The sequence below is a fragment of the Gambusia affinis genome, linkage group LG06 (genome assembly GCF_019740435.1).
Source record: "Gambusia affinis linkage group LG06, SWU_Gaff_1.0, whole genome shotgun sequence".
Lineage (NCBI taxonomy): Eukaryota > Metazoa > Chordata > Actinopteri > Cyprinodontiformes > Poeciliidae > Gambusia > Gambusia affinis.
This window is the reverse complement of record NC_057873.1, coordinates 23,972,760-23,993,727: the sequence shown is the minus strand read 5'-3', so window position 1 is coordinate 23,993,727 and position 20,968 is coordinate 23,972,760.

Genomic DNA, 20,968 nt, shown 5'->3' with positions numbered 1-20,968 from the left:
AATTCGGCTCAAATCTGATCAAAGTATTAAATAATATCAAATTAGATTAATAGATTTTGAAGCAGTGAAAAAGAGCAAAAAAAAAAATTGGTGGATAATTTAATTCTCTGAAATGCATTCCACTTGTGGCTGGAATTGGGAAATTCCAACTTCCCAGTCAAAAAGATGAACTTGAACGCTCTCTGAATCAGATATCCCATTGGGAAACTGGGGGCAACTTCCAGTTGGGACCAGTAAAGCAGTCTTTTTGTTTCAATATGGCCGCTTTTCACATCAACAATAGTAAGATGTGGTAAATACAAGACACACATGAAAAAGCGTGTCTAAAAATCAATGCTAACGTGGAGTGCCTGCAACTCTAACTTGAACCAATTGAAAGTGGTGTTCAGTTTGTAAGAGCTACTGCAAACAATGTTCATGGACATCGGCCATTTTAAAATTCGGACTTCTTTACTAGAACGCTCTTACCTCGGGTCGGAGGTCAAACCCAACTCAGAGTTCCCACTTCTCAGGTAACTGGAGTGCAGCACAAATATCCAGGTGCGTTGTGTTTTTTTAGTTTTTTTTCCAATGCACTAATTATCCATTATTATCACTTTCTTTGTTTGGGCTTCATTTGCTCCCAGAACAAGGGGGGGTGACCATTCTTAGCTTTACAAACAATGTTGTATTTTCTTAGATATTTTTTAAATTCTTTTTTAAAAATTATTTTAACAATGTCTATGTGCCACCCCATTATGGAAGGTGTCATGAACAGGAAGCTGTCTTGCTGATATCAAATGTTATTACTGGACAGGTGACTTTTAATGGCCGTGTTTTCAACACTTAACGTCAGACTGTCATTGCAATGGGGAATAATGTGGTATCATTGGAAAGCAATCAAGTATCCTTTGAACTCTTGTGTCTTCCATATCAAGACAGACATTTAATCTCTCCGCAGAAGCTAAAACACAGAGCTCGGACTTTGTGTTGTGCAGCCAAGGACAAAGCGACCCTGGCACAAGCGGTCCACAGGCGGAGGGAGATGGAGAATAGTGAAGGGATCCGGACATGCTGCTATGGTCAGGCATCTTAAAATAGTGTTTGGCAGAGTGAGCCAAGAGTTTCGCAATCCTCTAATGGACACTGGGCAGCCAGAGGATTACGCATTGACCCGGGGCCCCTTTAATGGTCCACTACCAGTAGCCTAAACATCCACTGGCTTTCTGTGAAACATTACAAAAGCTAAACACTTTTATCCAACTAAGAAATATTAGTTGGATATATTGATGACCCAGCTGTCCATACAGACATAAATATACAAAAACATGCTGAAGTTATAAACTTTCTACACTGATTTGATCTTTAAATGATTGTGTGCTAGTTGTTAAGCCCCTTCTGTACAAACACGTTTGATTGTACGTGCAAGAATTTTGGAGAATGTGGTTATGAGCCTTGGACACCCAAATGCTAAAGATTTACACAATCTACACAAGCTTGGATGCAAAATAGCTCAAGCACAGTAAATGTATTTGTGATCATTAAACTATTAGACATCTCGCACACTTTTAAGTCAATTTACCTTTGAGAAAGCCTCATTCAGGATGTACAGATTGACATGTCTTGAAATATTTACTGTATGTTTTGCGCCATTATCCTGTTTAAAGGTGATCTCGCTTCCAGTTTTAAATTTGGCTTTAATTTCTATAATGTAATAAAACACACTAAACTCTTTAGCTGTGAAACTAAAACATGTAGAAGTTTAAGAGCTATGAATACAAGGCAGTGTCCACGGCACTATTTTAAGGAGGTTACTGGAAAAGAAATACTCACCAGCAAGTGAAGTGAATCACCACCAGATTCACTTCTAAATCTATTCAGTCACAATTACAGATGAGATGTTAGATGTCTACAATTTTGAAGATGAGATCAAATTTCAGCGACTTCTTACCGAAACAGAATCTTAAATAACAGTGGATCCTCGAAGGCAGCTTGTGATATTAATCTCCTCTTCCGTTTGAAATTCACTGGAATGAATCACCTGGTTGTTGAAAACATTACACAGACGGGCTGCTGGCATCCAATAACCTAAAAGATTTTAAAAGTAAATCCCTGTGCCTGATTCAAAGCTGCTGTATGAATTACAATGACCCTTCCTCGATTTTCTTTTTCATTTCCGTGACGCAAAGTAAACAATAACAGCTCAAGCACGGAGACTTATGGGACACCTAAAGTACATCTAAGGTCAAATTTAATTATTGTTATTATTATTTTCTTTAACCAATCAAAGAAGGACGTTTTCAGAAAGTGAAAGCGTCCACATTTGAATACATTAACCAAACGTTAAATATGCTCCTAAAATATGAAGAAAGAAACACACAAACCCTGGAACAACACAGCTGCTCTTACCAACTAAAGATTTCAGAAAGTAATACCAGTCATCATTTATCTCTCATGCTTTCAGAAGAGAACCTTTGCATTACTTTTGCTGTTGCGGTGGAGGATGAAATGAGCTCCAGCTAAGTGGGTGTCGACTTAGACAGTCCTCAGGGCAGCACAGGAGTTCTGAGAAGTTAGTCTGATCCAGGAGTTGTATTAATAAATGACTGATTCCATGTCTGCTTAGCCAAGTCGGGGGCATTTTCTCTGCCTGTTTGCCTGCTGGGAATACTTGCAAAAATAAAAAATAAAAGTGGTCAGTGGGCAAAGATATAGATTAGGCTTGGCACGATGCAGGTTCTTTCTCTTTTCTCTTGAACAACACAAAGACATAAACAGGCTTTTAAATGGAGAGCAGCAACTTTATCCGCTCCGCAAAAGAAAACTTTCGGCCCCTTGCAACGCCACACAACGGTGTACTGTAGTCTGAAACTCACTCAATTTAGCGAATTTGTTGCATTTCGGGCTGCTCGAAAACCAGAGGGGTGATTACTGGTATACTTTCGGTGACATATTTATCTCAAAGACTAACGACACAATAAACCTGGATCAGCGTGGCAGATCATCCCCGCTTTTCCGTGATACATCATCCTACCTGGAAATGTTTTTTTTGTTTTTGTTTGTTTGCTTTGATTTCCTCTTCTTTTAATTTCATGGCTACAGCCGTTTCCCATTATTGCGTTTTTGTTGGCTGCACTCGCATTAGAGAAAGTCGAAGACCAATTGTTGTTTAGGCTGTGCCAAAGTAGTCACATGGGAGATATTAAGCAAATGAATGATGTGGTAACGTAGATAAGCGATGGCAAGGAGAGCCTGGAATACAAAGGAGGTGTTTACGCCGGGAGCTGTCATTGCTTGAAAAGCAGATGCATGGATTCTCCCACTGCAGTGACAATTTCTGTCCTTGTTCTTTTATTAGGGAGAATAAGCAATGCATTAACTTATTCAGATAGCAAATAGGGCCAGATATTTTTTTTCTTTCACTTTCACAGTTGAATTGTAAAATCCACGTATCATGCATTTTCTTGTTGCTCTAAGAACAAATAAAGTTATTAAGTAGCCTTTTTCCAAATTTTATTAAATCAGTCTCTTTCCTCAAAGTTCCCTAAGGATTTTAAGGAAGCATAGCAGTTTACTACAGTTTGGAGTAAGTCTGTAACAGACCAAGAAGCGAAGCACTGTGAATATTTTCCTATCAAATCTGATTTTTGCGGGCACCATGAGCAGCTCTGACAAGCTTTAATACTGATTCTGCATTCATCTGCAATGTGGCTTTTGTCGAAACCTAGTCCGACCGAACAGGAGTTTCGTCTAAACATTTTAAAATTAAATGTTTCGAGATAAATTGAGCTAGACGAAGACGTGATTCAGCACTTCACCGCTACAGTTCCCGATGAAAGACCCTATCCTATTTAGGTCTGACCTCTATTTCCCCCCGCCCGGGAGAAGCTGACAAGATTTGAGACATATTGGACACGGCTGGATGCTCCCTGTAACACTAATGAATGCATTAACCATTCACATTTGCAAGGTCAGCGCACCTCAACCTGTCAGAACGGGCAGCTTTGCGGAGGAATTCTTTTTCCCCCCGTCATTTTTGAAATTGGGTCCTCGTCTCTTCTTTGCGTTAAAAAATGTTTTGGCTAACGCTAGAAAAGAAGCGCCAAAAAACTCTAACATTTAGGCATTTTTTTTTCTGATTTAAAGCTCAGCTTTTGTTTCTGTTTTCTTTCCCCTTGTACCTTAATTTAAACATTTGTTTCTCAGTGTTGCTGTGCATTGTTGAAGTTGTCAAATGTAGGGAAATCAAACAGGAAACTATTAAAAATATATAACATATCATAAAACATGATGGTGGTTTTTGTGTATTTTAATTAATTTGTACTTTTTCCACTTAGGTTATCTTCTGCTCAGCCATTTTTATATGAACATAATCTGCTCAAATAAAAAATCCCTCTGCATCAATTTGTCTCCTCCTTAGGGGGGTCACCTTTTAGACAAGCCTTTACATACAAAACGGTAGGTGTGAAATGGTTACTCTGAGGAAGAATCAAAATAGAAAATGGATAATTAGCATTTTGACAAACATACACTTAAAAAAAAATCACCGTAGAATTTACAGGGAAGTACTGACAGCAGGGTTGCCAGCCAGTTACTGTAATTTTTAAAGCAAAAAAAAAATAAAAAATTACAGGAACCTTACTGTAATAAAGTTTTTCTCATTTAAAATTTACAGTACAGCTGTAAATTTCCGAACGTGATCCAGCGGTCCAATCACATCCCATATACTTTCCATACGCATTTCAGATCACAGTAAAGAGCTGCATTTTCAGCTCTTTACTGACCTTACTGTGTTTTCATGATGTAGTTTTTTTTTTTTTTTTTTTCCCCCACCATGGGGTCCTTTTTGTGGGCTCTAGTGTCCCTTTTTTTCATAGTAGGCTGACAGGAGGGGGGAAGGAGAGAGGGGACGACATGCGGCAAATGTCGTCGGGTCCGGGAATCGAACCCGCGACGGGCGCGTCGAGGACCGAGGGCCTCCAAGCGCGGGGCGCGCTAACCTCTACGCCACCGGAGCACGCCCCCATGATGTAGTTTTTACATCCATTTCTTACATAGCAGTGAGCTACTTCCTTGTGACTTTTTTTTTTTGCTTATCTGGCAGCTTTTTTGCCAATAACAGCTTTGCACTGGCTTGAATGTAACTGGTAGCTCTTAGGTTTTCCAAGAATCTCAAAATTTGAGGAGGAATAAAAAAATCTGTTGCTTTTGTTACGTTGTCGATTGGCATTTACCCTCACTGTTTTATTATAAAAGGTTTTCCCAGAATATGTGGGTGAAGGCAAATGCACTACTAAAAGTGTAGGAATGATAAAAAAATAATAATTTAATAACTAAAAATAAGTACCATAGTGCTGCTGTGACTGAACGTCATTTGTACTTGGACTGTGTGTGACTCTCATTCACCCGGCTCCTGCTGTTGTACATTTTGGTGAGTCAGGTGTTCCTATCACAACTAATCCATGTCATATGGAGGAGCAGCGCCGGTCTGCACATGCTTCCAGGTGTAAACACAGATAAGGATGAAGTTGAAATTACCTTCTGCAGCTCCCAGTGCAGCTCATGGATCTGTGCTTTCAACGACACAAAACAACCCGGCTGCTTGGCTTTGCTCTGGAATCCCGACATGAGATGCGGCCAAGAGAGCGGACACTATCTTTACCGTTGAAAAGTTCTGGGCTTTAGCGGGAGCTGGACGTCGTTTGACTATTCGATGGTTGACTGTTAGAGTCTGACCTCCCTTTAAATCCATTCCCCATCTGAACTGACATGGTTAACAATCCCCCAGCTGTTGCTAATTTTCCTCGACTATGTGAAAACCGGGCCTCTGATCGGAAGACGAATTAGCTTGTTAAATTGAAGACGCTTCCCTCTAAGTGGGGAAATCTAATTTGACAGATGAGGGTTTTGTGAGAAAACAATTTTCCACACAGCTTTCAAGTCCTCTTCTTCTTTTTTTTTTTATCTCCTGAGCTCCAGTCCACATAACCTAATTTATTTTTCTAATTTTGTTCTCTTTCTACTTCTGTCCATCCTCCTGCTCACTTCTCGTACATCTTTTCTCGACTGAGTTTACCAACACAGATTAATATGTTTTTTTTTCTCTCTTTTTAATTCCACTTCCAGGCTCAGTCGCACGTCTAGAACAAGACCAACACACGTGTTTCTGATGAGCATCTTCATTGGTTTTGATCTGTCTTATCAGCTTTCCACCAGACCAGGGTGGAAAATAATATATATTTTTTTCCTTTTGCTTCCTCTCTTTCATCACGCTGCATCAGTCTGCCATCGTGCATCTTTCCCGTCCCCCTCTTTGGGTTTACTCTCACACTGCCTCCCTCCCTCCTGCTTTCCATCACTTTCTTCAACTGTCTTCTGTAGGGACGGGAGGAGACGGTGACTTTAATTTACATAATAAGACTTAGCGGCGTTGTAATTCCCAGCACCATAAACTTTCTAATGCTTACTTTCTGTCCTGAAAACTCGGTGCCGGAGGAGTTCCCTGGAGGAGGTCGGTGGGAGAAACTTAGATACATGTCTGAATCTTTGCCCCTCTTTAAGCTTGACTGACTCTTTTCCTGTGGGATTCATGGTGCGCATAAAACTCAGTGGCGACTTGTCGACTGCCATGGGAGGTCGACAAATTGTGGAGCGTCATGGCTGCTGATCAGAAAGATGTAAAAATAGATCAAAATACATTTGTTACGGTTCCCAAAAGTCATGTAATGATACAGGTAAGCCTGTCAAATGGACTTCCTGGACATTGTCTTGCATTAGAACAGGTGTTAATTGAACTGTTGTACACTGTTCACGAAAAAAAGAAAAGAAAAGAAAAATCGCACACAAAAAAACACAAGTCAACCAGAGGATGCAAAGTGAATCTGAAAAATCTTGCAAAGATTCAAAACAAAAAAAAAAACAAAAAAATCAAATCAAATATTCCTTAGAACTCTGAAGAGTCCATTTCAAAATGATATTAACTGCTTGTCCATGAACGGGAACGTCGGGCGTCATTGGACGGGCTCTGAAATGAAATCTAGGCCTTGTAGAGCAACTTAAGGTCAATCCCAAAGTAAATGAGTTTTGCATCTGGGAATGACATGTTTCACTAAACATCATGCAAAACTCACTGCAAGCCAGAAAAAGTAAATGACGCGCTGGAATACACGGAGGAGATCCCACAAATACAATGAATTCCTTCTTATTTAGATCGTGGACGTTTGCCAGGTGACTCTAACCTGAAGCAAACAGAAGAACAAGGAAACAGAAATATTAACTAACCTGTGCTTTTCCCACATCAAAATGCATCACTTTCTATAGATCCTCTTGAAACTCGTCAGACGTTTTGAGGGCGCATTTAATCACAGCCAAATTCTGCTCAGTCTGAGGATGTGACTGGCTTCAGAGTTTTCTCAATGAGTCACTTTGGGAATTTAAACTTTGGCTGGTCTGTAAGTCACTGCAGTGTGTTTGAACTAAGGGTCGCCGTCCAGTCAGTGCGGTTAACCACCAACTCGGTCTTACTTCTGGGCTTTGACACAGACAATCGGCGCTTATCGTTCCCCCTGATCTCACTCCTTATTTCCTGCCTCTGCCAAAAGAAAGACAGAGAAAAACATAAAACAACTCTGCTGCTGGGCTTCCTCTTTTCTCTAAAGTCACACTCCCTTGTTCGACTGGCTTTTTCTATGTGAGATTGACTAATTTATGATTGCGAAAGTGCAAGGTTTCTTGTCTGCAACAAACTAAACATACGTGATAAATATAGGAGGGGAAAAAAAAACAGTGCATAATTTATTTGGTCATGGTGGCTAGTGATGGATACACACATCTGATCAAAATGTCAACCACAGTCAAAAAAGGTTAATAACAATTCGAAATACCCAAAGCAGGTTGTAAGTTGAGCCTCCATATGGAAAAGAGACAACAAAAAAAGGAGAGGGGAAAAAATCCATAAAAATCAGCCTTAAGTTGAGTATTAAAATCATGGCCCCAGAAAGCACTAAGTATCAGGTGTCAGTATTGAATAGCTCCACCACTCTTGCTAATCACTTCAAAGACCCTAACCCTGATCTCTGGTCGAATTAATTTTTCCTTCTCAGGATGAAACTTTTTTTCCAAACAGTTCTGTTGTTTCATGAATTGATGAATCCCTGGTGACACGCTCAGCTTCAATCATCAGATTCTGTCGGGCGTTGCCAAGTGTGAGGCTTGGCTTGTCATACCGCTTGCCGTATACCGCAAGGTTGAACTTTTGCTCTCCGCAGAATGAAACCAGGCACATGGGTCTTCCAGTCCGGGTTTGGAGTCGTTCTTTCTCTGCTTTTTAATGTGGAGGACTTTTCAAAGTGACGATCTGCTGCTCTTTGACTGCATTCACGCCTGAGTGATGTTGAGCAGTTGTCAATGCAGTGACAGTACCTGAACCGTTACGCCTTTAATAATCGCCATCATTTCAATGTGACTAAAATATTATCTGTCACGTTAAATCCTTCAAAATTAGTGAAATCGTTTCGTCCGTGTCGCTTCACGGGCTCCGTCTTGTGGAGACCATTTATTTTTTTTATTTGAGGAGAACACGGAGATGATTTCGTTCTCGCACTAAATGAACTTTCGACTGTGGTTATCTTTTTACAGCTTAACTTCCAAACGACAGCTAGGGGATGCATCCTGAGCATCATAAAGTGATGTGAATGTCACCTTGCTTAAAAGAACTCAATTTGGAGTTTAAAGATGTCCCTGACGTATAAATTTCCGTTTCTTTGCCTAGTTTGGACATTAAATTTCTATATTGAGTGTAGGGTCACTGGTAGCATTACGGTCTTTCACATTCAGACTTTTTTTTTTTGTAACTTACTGAAACAGCATATTTTACAAGCCCTCCTGTTACTTAGATCAATAAAGATGCTGCTGCCTTTTCACACTCTCACTGAACAGAACCTTCAGCAGAGTTCCTAGATGGAGAAACCGATCACTTTAGTTTCTGTAACAGGACTTTGAACAATAGGGAGGTTTTGTGTGTTTATGGTAAATGGGTCACTGCAGCGGCTAGAACGGCTTCCCAGGGACATCCGCTATCCCTGCCCCACATTCACATCAAGTGCAAGACCTTAAAAGAAAGGTCAGTCAAATCAGGTGTGCTATTTATTTTTCAGTAAACTGTTTGGGCGCATACACGCTCGATCACACAAAGGTCAGCTGCTCCCCGGGGCTCCTCTGACTGCAGCTGTGATCAACTGGCTGCACCTTATGACCAACCCGACATGCGGCCTCTGCCACATGTTTTCCTTCTCCTTTAATCTTCCTTCTCATTCCCAAATCTCGTCGCTATCTGCAAATTACAGGTGCAGGTCAGTCTTAACTATCTGACGTGATTTTGCTTACTTTTGATGGGCTGCATCGATGTTATCCGACATGGTTAATGCAGGACAATGCCATAAAGCGGTGTGTGTGTGTGTGTGTGTGTGTGTGTGTGGGAGGGGTGGGGGACTGAGGACCCCATTTTGAAAAATGCTGCCCCAATCATGATCCATTCATGCAAAGGCTTACAGAGATATCTAATCAAAATGTAAATGTAAAACCCTATAGAAAATAAAATATATATATATATATATGTGCTGATATTAAGATGTTGTATCCTGCTAGTTAAGTAATTAACAGTGACAATTATTTGTGTATGACTGTAAAGCCTAACTTTGATGATTAATAAAACAAATGGTTATGATATTTGATGATTCTTTGATGGCTCACCGCCTGTTTGTCCTGTTTGATTCTTTGCTTTGTTTTGTAAATGTTACTTTGATGTTGCCGCTGCAAATTCTGTCGTTCTCTTGTCAGTAGGTCGACTGCGATTCAGTAACTGGAAACAGACAGTAAGACATTAGCCTCCAGAGAAATGATGTTATGTTTTTGTTTCTGAATCTATTACCGTCTTCCTAAACTCACCCAAAAAAAATAAAATAAATAAAAATCTTTCTCGATTCCCAACATCCAGAGCACAAGGCTAATATGTTTATGCTAGCTGTTACCCTGATATGTTTGATAAACATATCAGGGTAACAGTCAAAACATGACAAAGAAGATAGACTTCATTTTCTCACCAAACTAAAATAACATAAAACACATACTTTTTGGACTGCGTTTACAAAAAGTTCAATCTTCTGCTTGTCAGACATTTGTGATGCAAGGCCAGAAAAGAGGTTTCGCTGACATGCCAACTGATTGGCATGTGTGGCACCTGCCGGTTGTTATGGAAACTGGGTGACCTGAAGATGACCACGTTTGGCTGCAGGTCTCATAACAGTGAGCTTCAGAGATTTATTCAGTGAAAGTTGAATATGGATCCTCGTTCGGCCTCGCGCTCAGGCTCTTAGAGAAATTGGCCTTTAAGCTACATCAGAATTATACTGCCGACAAACAAGAAGTCATGAATTATTGAAATGGTCACTCTGTTCTACTTAGAAAAAGTCAAGTTAGGTTACTTTAGGTTTTTAGGAATGTCAGTGAGGCCATTCTGTTGCTAAAGTTAATACCAAACTGGAGGCAAAAACTTGAGTTCCCAAAGATTTTTCAGTGTTAGACTACGCTACTCCAATACAAGACAAACCTATTCGATTACCTCACACATCTGCAGAGGTTGAGCCGATAACAGTGGAAGGATTGGGTTTTTATAAAGTTGCGTGAAAGGTGATATGGTTGTGATGGCCTCTTTTTTAAAAATCTGATTCTCTCAGTTTTGTAGAAAGCCGTCTGTAACAGCAGGTGATGAGCGTAGCTCCCAGGAGGCTGGAGTCAGTCTGGCAGTTAAGGAAATGAACGCTCTAATGGAGCGAGCTGCTCGGCTAAATTTAATTAAGGTGAAAATTGCTCTGGGCAGATTTACTCGACGCATTTCAACAAATCTTTGCGATAGCGTTTATGAATTAGGCCGTGCGATGTTCGGTTTCATAAAGAGATATTCTCCCAGTCTTTCTGTGTGAGGCAAATGTTGAGCAGCAGGTTATAACTGGCACAAAGTCACTTCATGTTTATACAACCTGCGCTGCCTCACTTTAAATGTCGGTTTCTAACATCCATGAGGCACCAACAATGAGTTCATTGGATGAGCAGGGCTGTTTAAGCCATGCCTGATACCTACTAGGTTGAAAGGTAAATACAGTTTTGTGAGGTCCATAATTTTTCTCTGACAAATTTTAGAAGCTGTTTATTTACTTTGAGAATTTGGGAGGCAGAGTTGAGGAGACTACCTGCAGCCCTACAGAACGCTTTTAGAACCAAATTCTTTTGTGCCAGAACGACCAGAAGGAGTGAATTGGGTGAGTTGCGATGGTATCCCACAACAGTGTGTGACCAAGCCAGTGAGCAGGACCAAGGCTCTTGTTGGACAAAGTTTTCCAGTCCACTGCAGGAGCTCCTGTTTGTTTAGCGGGTTGGCAGAGAAAATTTTGCCATGTTTTCCTTGGACTCAGTTCACATCGCTTAACTCACACATGTGGCACATTGGAAGGGAAACAAACTCTCTATGATACAGCCAGGCCATTACTGGTCATTTTGCACGTCTGCCTTGATGGATATGCAATACATATACTCATCATCAGAAATATTTGCAACTTTATTGATCTAGCACCCGCATTGTGACTTATTTAAACCAGTTTGCCCATGCTGCTTTTGAATCTGTAAGCAGGCGCAAACTGACGCGCAAAAAAAAAATGTCTGCTGTAACCGTGGAAACAAGGAGACGTGGATACGACAGAAGATATTGCTTGTCAAATATTTGGAACATTTAAATAACATTTAAAAAAATCTAAAATATAGAATGAACATATTCTCCAGCAATGCCAACTTTGAGCTGCAGGACTACAGAATAATCCCACCTCACCATCAATTTACGACGGCAAATCACTGCCGTGTGTTGATGCTTTGGAGGAGCCCGTCCACATAGAGAGGTGGGACAGATTATATTTATCCACTATAGAATTAGCAGAAAAAGGATATCTACATCGGACAAATTACCGCCACCGAAATGCTGACGGTATATATTAATTTTAACCAAAACGACAAACATAAATATTGTGCCTGGTTACTTAGCAAAAGAAAAAAAAAAAAGTGAAACTGAACATTAACTGTCACCAGAGACCAAAAATCCACCACAGATCCAAAAAGCAAGAAATGTCCTGTAAACACCTGTAAGAGGTTATTTTTGCTATGCTTATTTGGGATTTTTGCAGCTCAGACCCACAGAGTACTAGTAAAATGCTAATAAAATCTGACAGCTAGCTGGGAATGCAGACGACATAAAATCACAGATGGTGCCCGGTGATGAGTAGCAGAAGTTGAGTCAGAGACTCCTAAGCCGCTCCTTTGAAATTGTTTTTAAGCGAATCTCTAATTCGACCTGTCTTTCATTATTTCAGGGAGTCGAGGCTGGATACCCTTTAAAAAAAATCCTTCAACTTAAAGAAATCAAGCGCATAGCCTGAAATCCACCTATTGAGCTGTAAAACTGAGGCTGAGCAACCAAGCCTGTTGAGTGGCTGTGATAAATGATTAAAACATTTTCCAAAGTGGACAAATTGGGTAAGTAAAGAGGTTGGGAGGCTTTTCAGGTCATGTAATGGAAATGATCATCTGTTTCTCCATAAAGTTGACCCCCAAGGCACACAAAGTGGTAGAAAACATGCTAATGGCTACTTAAATGTAAATCTCTTCCAGTGACCATATTTTGTGACCAATATGGTCGCAAAATATGATGATCAATCCACAAACACTCAGGACATTGAATGTACTCCAGTCATCGACCCCATTTCTGCTGGTACACCCATAATCTGAAAATGGAGATTAAAAGTTAATTCATACAAAGCACTACTGACTATGAAGCTTTAAGCAGTTGTAATATGCTGCTTTGAATGAGGAAGAAATATCTGGTGCCAACTAAACTTTTATTACCTTTCAGGATAACCATTAACTCCCATCTTTTTCCCCCTCATTTTTGGGGAATCTGTCATGACTTTTGTGTGAGTGTGTGTGTGGGGTTGTGTGTGTGAGTGTGTGAGTGAAGTGGACAAATGCAAACAGGAACTCAGGAGCAAGAGCAGAAACAAATGGGGACAAGAAATATGAAGAGAAACGGAGAATAATGAGAGGATCCAGCAAGGAGAGACTGAAAAAGAGTGGATGTTGGAATAAAAAGCTGGGTCTCATTGGCTAACAGGCATAAATAGCAGAACTAAGAAAAGATTATTACACGTGGAATAAATAATGGACATAATCTAACTATCTTAAGAGCAAACTTAACTAAGTAAAACTGAACAAGGCATATCTAATCACAATAACAAACTATGGACCAACAAATGAACAAAACTACAAGCCCAGAAAAACTCAAAGCAACCCAAGAGCCGGACAGAATCAACATATTCCTGATGCTATAGATTGACTCACAACTTATGAAAAATAAACATTAAATGGAAATTGTAATTAAAAAGCAAATTAGCACATTTTTAAAAAAATTTTTTAAAAGGTATTTTTGGTGATTTTGAGGACAAAACTGAAAGTTCTAACAGTAAACAGCAAGAGGAAAATATCAAATGTCTGATCTGGAGATGAGCCTGTCAAAACATGCTACGGAGCCTCCGCACTGCCAGCGTAAACTGCATGAAGGAAAGAAAAGAACGGGAAGGCAAAGAGTTAAAGAAAGAAGTGTGAGAGGAAAAGTCGGATCGGCATGACGCAACAAGTTTACATCCTTCCCAACTCTACCTAATCAGTGCCTCTCTCACGCACACGTGGGCTTAACGATGTTTTTGTATATGTTGGAGCGCCGTAAGATATATTTTTGTTAACGACGAGATTAAAGACATTCCCCTGGTTTGATTCCTGTGCATTTTTTTTTCTTTCATTTGTTTCATTTTTAGCATGAGCCAGATTTATCCCCCCATAGCCCCCCCCCCCCCCACACACACACCCTCATCATCATCATCATCATCATCATCATCATGCAACAACCTGTTTAAAGTTGTCATAGCCCTTACAAAAAACTCATTAAAAAAATAATGTTACATGACAGATTACATAATAAATATGTAATCTGTCATACAAATTACATATAATGACATGCCACCTACACTTGTTTATGTAGGCGGCTTGCCTACATAAACAAGCAGCCTGAGGTTGACTTGAATCAGCCCGGTAGTCTGATGCCGTGGCGATCCCTGATTTATAGCTGCGAAAATATCATAAATGAACATTACAAAGGGATATTTTTCCTATCAGATTGACAGCAAGTGATCCACACCAGAGGTCAGGGGAAACCCCGCTAATCCACAAATGTGAATTTAAACAATTTAGTCCGTGAAATAGGTTGGGTATAATAAACTGAAATTTCCACGAAATGTAGACAGGACCAAACTGCAATTAAAAAAAAAATTATTTAAAAAACCCTGAAAATACAATAGAGAGAACGGGACATGAATGAAACTTTAGAGAAGAGAGATAAGAAGACAAATGGACGTAACCTGCTAAGATGGAAGCAGTCTGAAGAGCTTAAACACTGAGATGGAAGTGACACAGCAAACAGAAGAGCTATTCACTGGTGACTAGGCGCAGCTGGAGAAGGGAGCAGGCGGAGGCAAGTGGGGGAAATGAGAAACATCTGGGGAGGGAAGCAGAACGGCAGGATGAGGGAAAGGTCAATGAACAAAGCAGAAAGAATAAAAAACGAGTGGAAAAAAAAATCCCTGAAACTGACATAAACCGTGAACAGAAAGGAATCCAAGGCAGAAATGATGGGAATAAGAGAGATTTATCGCAAACATTTGCATCGACAACGCTGCCTCACTCGGGCCAGCGGTGCTTCAGATAAAAATAACACTTCTCCAGCATCCGTTCGCCCTGCTGTGATAAACTGTCTGAGTCAGAACGCTATTGAAAATGATTCACACTCAGGTTCACGAGAAACCGCCCGACTCGGGTCCGGCTGCTTGAGCTGTTCGAGCTTGAAGGTCGCGTCGAGGGCCGCCGAAGAAAAAGAAAACATCTTTGGAAAAAGAAATATCAGACTTTAATGTGCAAGAAACGTCCCTCTGACTAAAAAAAAGAGAAAGAAAACGATTGAGGACTTGTGATTTTATTTTTTTTAATTTGAAAAACTGTATTGGTAAGAGCGGTGTTATGAGGAGAACATTTAAAAGTGCCAAGAAAATCAAAATATACATTCAGTCTGGAAAAGCCACTTGTTTTGTTGACAAGAAATTACTTATATTAGGAGATCATTGAATTTAATGGAGGTATTTTCAGGATAATCTTACAACGGTTTGCCCAGTAGAGGTGGCGGCATTCAAGCCATCCGTCAGCTTGTAGTTTATTTTACATCCGCTGTTGAACACGGGCTCACTTTCGTTTTAGCGATCGGTGGCAGTTGGGACGACGCTTTCACTTTCATTTGCATATTCCCTAAACTCCCCGTGGTTTGAGGCGTCGGTGGAGATCCGTCTCGACACGTCGTGTTGTTACCACTTGAGATCGAATCTTAGCAGGAGGAAAAAGGCGAGGATTAGGGACAACAATGGCACGCAGCCAATTCAGTGATCATGACAGATCGCTCTGGAGGGCCGCCAGTCAGATGAGCCAACGCAGGTGTCGATTGTGTGGCGGTGTCAAGTTTCTCAGTAGAATACGCTGCTGAATTGTCCAATTTTTGGATTTGCTAAAATAGGAAACGTCCATTGGTGTCCAGAGTTGACGTTGCATTTGTCACAGGCTTGCCGGAACTTTATTCCGTACATGGGTTTTTACACCGTTTCATTTTTCAGCGAACACGCATGTCATATCGCTAGACAGTGCTTGTCATCTGTTGTTTGGCAATAGTTTGGGTGGAATGACAGATGGAATAGCTTCTCGGCAGCTGGGTCACTGGAGTAAACCTAGACCCTTGCATAATAAAATTAAATGCAAACTGAATATCTGAAGAAAAGTGGGACTTTCAGCCTCTGTCACTCACTGCCACAATATATATATATATTTTTTTTTTCATGAAATGTATTGCATCTACAAAGTGATGACAAGATAATTTACCAAACTAAAATACATGTAGTTGCCGTCTTGACTGTAACCAGAACTACAGTCTGCATCCGCTGGAGTAACACATTTTGAACTCAGTCTGAATACAAAGTAGAGACAGATCTGGGCCGGCAGTTTTTTTTTTTTGCTAAGCACATCCGGATTCAAAAATAAATAAATAAATAATAATAATAATAATAATAATAATAATAATAATAATAATAATAATAATAATAATAATAATAATAAATAAATACGTATTGAATCAGCCCGTCTGCACAACAGGAAATTGAGGATGTGTGAATCATTCCTCGTGGAAAACCCTGGCGAGAGCGCACGCTGGGTAATGAAGAAGCTGATTTATGGCGGGTAATTGCCTTTCTGAAAAGCGACAGTAACGGGAGCGGCGGTAGATGAACCGTTTGGACAAAATGAACGGCATTAAGATAAAATCGATGAAACGGAAACAAGAGGAGAGGAGAAGAAAAGCTGCTGAGCGGCTTCTTTTACGCCAATATGCCCGTCTCAGCAGCGAGTCCACTCACTCTCCTTAAATCATAGTAAGTTAAAAGCAACACTGTGATTTAGTCACCAGCTACTGCCGTGCAGACGGGCTATATAGATAACCTACTTGTGGGGAAGCTTTTGACAGAAATGTGGAAAGCAATATGAAAGACGGCACAGTTGAGAAAAAAACGAGTTGAATAGTGATCTTTATGGCGATTTAACGGCGCAAACTGGTGAAGTCTGGGTTGACTCCTTGTGTAATTCTGCTAACCATTTCATCTCCTCCCAGCCGTCAGCGGCTACGGCGGCACACGCTGACAAAACTGGCTTGGTTCCATTTTTGCTTTTCATTCCCATTTCTTCGATCCGCCCCTCCAGCTCTCGACGCAGCCCTGCTGTCAAAAATGATGAAGCTTCGGCGAGACCGAGGCGGTGGCGTCTCCTTTCGACACAACACTGAGATCCCTGTTTGGCCCTCTCAGTCGACAGCTTTCATTCTCTGCCAGGTTCTCCTGTCGCCGTCCGTGTTTAAGAAAAAGACAGACCCATTAGCTGGCACACAGGAAAATCTCAGAGCATGCTAATCGGGCCATGTAGCGCGCCTTCTGACCTCCTCTGTCTTTGCTCTGGTCCTGCTTTTGAGTTCGGCGCGGAGGGCCGAGGGACATCCTGTCACCGACTGAATAGTGGCTGTTCATCTCTGAGTACAGCTGTGCCCTCAGTACCCTCTCAGTATGACCCATATTCCTCCAGAAACTTGCCTGGAAACTTGTTAATGTGCTTTACAGAGTGGTCTTTCTTCCATCATTGGAGAACAAAGATTTTCAGTTAAATGCAATAAAAATAAAAAAAAGAAAAAAAAGAAAAGAAAAAGTAGGGTCAATACTTCACTTCTGAAAATTACTGATTGATTCACATAGGAAGTTCTTGTTTCGAGCCAATACTTGTCTTCCTTTAATTGTGTTTTTATACAGCTACTAAAGATGATAAGAAGGGCCTAAAGACATAATAACCCTTCTGGTAAAAAATAATAATAATAACATATAACTAATAACTAATTAAATAATGTTTTTTTTCCTTTTTGCTTAAAGCATCAATAAACGCAAAAATAAGTTACAAAACCCAACCTTATACTTTGATTTCATGGAAAAGGTTAATAGTTTTCAGGTTTCATTTTCACAACAGCCGAGGAACGTGAGCTGTCTGAGAGCATCAGGAGTCTAATTTTATGAAATGAGTAAATAAAATGAGACAAAATAATAACCCCACAGACTTGAAGAGGCGGATAAAGCTCAAGAAGTTACAAAGAAGTTTCAAAAAGAAAACACAGAGGTCGAATTCAAATCGGTTCAGTTCATTTCTACGGCCCAGACTCAGAATGGACAGATGATCCTCAAGGCGCTTGACGATGCGTTCGGGTTCAATTCATGCCCACAAATATGCAACCGCCAACGCCGTCAAACCGTCAGGCAGATTCAAAGTGAGGTGGAAAATTTGCAGTCTTTTCAAAGTTTGTTCACCGTCCTTTCTGAGGAAACCCAGCAGTTTGTATTTTTAGATTTTGGAGTTATTCCTCTTACTGACTAACTGCGGACCGCGTCGACTTGACTTTGCAAACAAACCGTCGTTCTTACGCAGGTATCACACAGTGGACTTTAACAATGTCTGTTTGTTGGTTCCACAAAGGCGTGTAAAGCAAAAACAATTCTAAACGCAAAACCGGGGAAATGAATATGATAGGTATGTTTTTGGGTTTTTTTTATACAGCCTTTTACAGAGTGCTGTGAACTGCTCTGCCGGAATGAAGTCCTCAACGGCTTTGGATCGACTGGAGCCGAGATGAACCCATTAAAACAACCGAATCCCAGGCTCCCGTTGTCGGCGGCAGCGCAGCAAGCTGCCTGGCATTAAATTCAACCCGCCTGATCAATATTTCCACTGTTCCAACAGGAAATGCGATTAGCCTGACTCGCTGCTGCTGCTTCTGCTTCTTGTTCCATTAAACCCAGGGAAAACTCTCGCAAACGCTTATTGTAAACAAACACTTATTGTAATTGCACACACCTGGATGGATACAGTTATACACACACACGCACACGCGCCGGCATACCGACATACTCGGGGAAAATGGGATCTCTGGGCCATGATTAAAGCAGCACTCAGGGAAGTCAAGTAGTGACTCAGCAGACAGATAGCGAGAGAGGAAGGAGCTGAAGCCAAGACAGAGGGGGACGGCGGTACGCAAGAGTAATAAAATTATAATCTTGTAATAATAAAACTGTCAGAATGACCAACAGAGTTATTGGTTATTTAGCCCAGAATCCCCCCAGAAGTCTATTTCTTCTTGCACGTTTGTGAAAACAACACACGATGCGTGCGTTTCTCCAGAATGTTGTCTGCCTGAATCTCAGAGGAAACGTGCCCCATATTACGCTTTCACAGCTTCTTGCACCACAGATGATTAAAAAGACTCAGCATGCAACTTAAACAGGTTTTGTTTTTGGTCGTCGTCGTCCTGTGCTCCTGTTTTCCTTTTTGCATTACGACCTTAAAAGTGAGGTTGGAACTCCTTATCTTTCTACTTAATGAAACACATTTCAGTCCAAATCCACAGATTAAAAAATAGACACATTTTTCTCCCCCAAGAGGTCAAATCCATCAGATGACTTTTATTGCGTTGTAAGCGACACTTGCGGCGGCCGAGCGTCGTCTGTGCGACTAATCGTTTTCCCCTTCTTGCTGCGTGACAACTCGGCTGGGAGGTTCAGAGCCCTCGCAGGATAAAATTCCCATGCAAGAAATGACTTGGCTTGTTTGTTGTTATATATATATAAAAAACCAATCCGATTGGGGAAAAGTAGCCGTGATCGGAGGGGGTTTGGGAGGAAGGGGAGTTAGATTTGCAACGTGTTGCAGACACGAGGTCGTACATCATCGTTTTGTTAGGCGGGCTGCGACAGCAGACGCTATTGGATCAGAACTGCTTCATTACGCCTCCGCAGGACATATTCGCCCTCTAACGACAGAGAGATGGAGGGAGGCGAGAGGGAGGGCAAGACGGGCCAAACACCAGAAAGGCTCATGATGACAGGAGAAAAGGAAAACAAAACTGCTGGACTTAACAAGGAATGTTTGGCAAAGGGAGAATTTGAATGTGATGTAATGAATGGAAGCAGCTTTCAGTGATTTTAATTAGTTATTAATTAACTAGTTATGGAGCTTATTATGAGATTCAGTTCATCTGAATGCATTTGAAAAGTGGTTTGATTTTTAGAAGATATTTATTGATTAAGGCTTTCAGGGAACAAGAAACTCCTGGACAAGTTTTAAAAAAAAATAAAATAAAAATTGGAATATTAAGAGTAATAAATGTAATGTTAAAAATCCAAAACATCAGCCTACCTGAAAGTATGTACAGAGTTCACTCTGTACATACTTTTGTTGCAGTTCGCTAACTACAATGTAATTACCAAGTAAGTACCAAGTAAGTTATGGTGTAATACTATGCAATTAAAACAGTTTAACAATGCCTATGTTACACAATGTTTACAAACTGCTTTGGCAGCAAATAACCAAATATTACCAAGTAAGTATTACGATGTAATTAAGAAGTAAGACACAGTGTATTGCTATGTAATTAAAACTAATTTTACAAGGTAGCTACAATCAAATTAATGTTTAACAATACATAAGTTGCCCCATATTTACCAATTGCTTATGTGGTAAATTGTCACACATTAATGCTGCCATTAAATTTGAACAGACAGGGAAAATGTTTAACTTCTGAGATTTTCAACAGTAATTACCTTTACCTATAACTCTGGCTTGTATAGGCTTATGTTAACCTGTCTATAAACTAGCAGCAGCTAATGCAATTCTTTACTGATGCACATGCATCGATAAAAAAATAAAATCTTACCCCGTAAGTAAAGAGAAACTGTGCTGTAAACGTCAGCCAGTCATGTTTCTTAGATTTATGACAGATATTACCATGTAACACACACACATCAAATGTTTATGTTTACCTTGCTCATAAAGAAGCACCAGTCATACTTGAATATTATCAAACAAAACACAACAAATTACCCAGTAAGTAAAGGGAAACTGTACAGTTAAAGAAAGTCTGTCTGTAAAATGCCTCAAGAACGTTGTTGTGAATTGGCGTTACGTAAAGAAGCTGAATCTATTTGACCTTGTGACCCGGTGACCTTGTGCAGGGCGTCAGGGACTGTTTGAAATCTCTGAACTCAGCATTCCGTCCAGCGATTGTGTAGACTTTAATGTCACTGAAAACCTTTAGTTAGAAGTCCTATGATACCTTTAGACATTGACGCTTAATTGATGGGAGCGAGGAAATGATGAGACAGCAAGGAAAATATGATTACGCTGAAAATACAACAATTACCATAAGATTCCACCTGGGTTACCG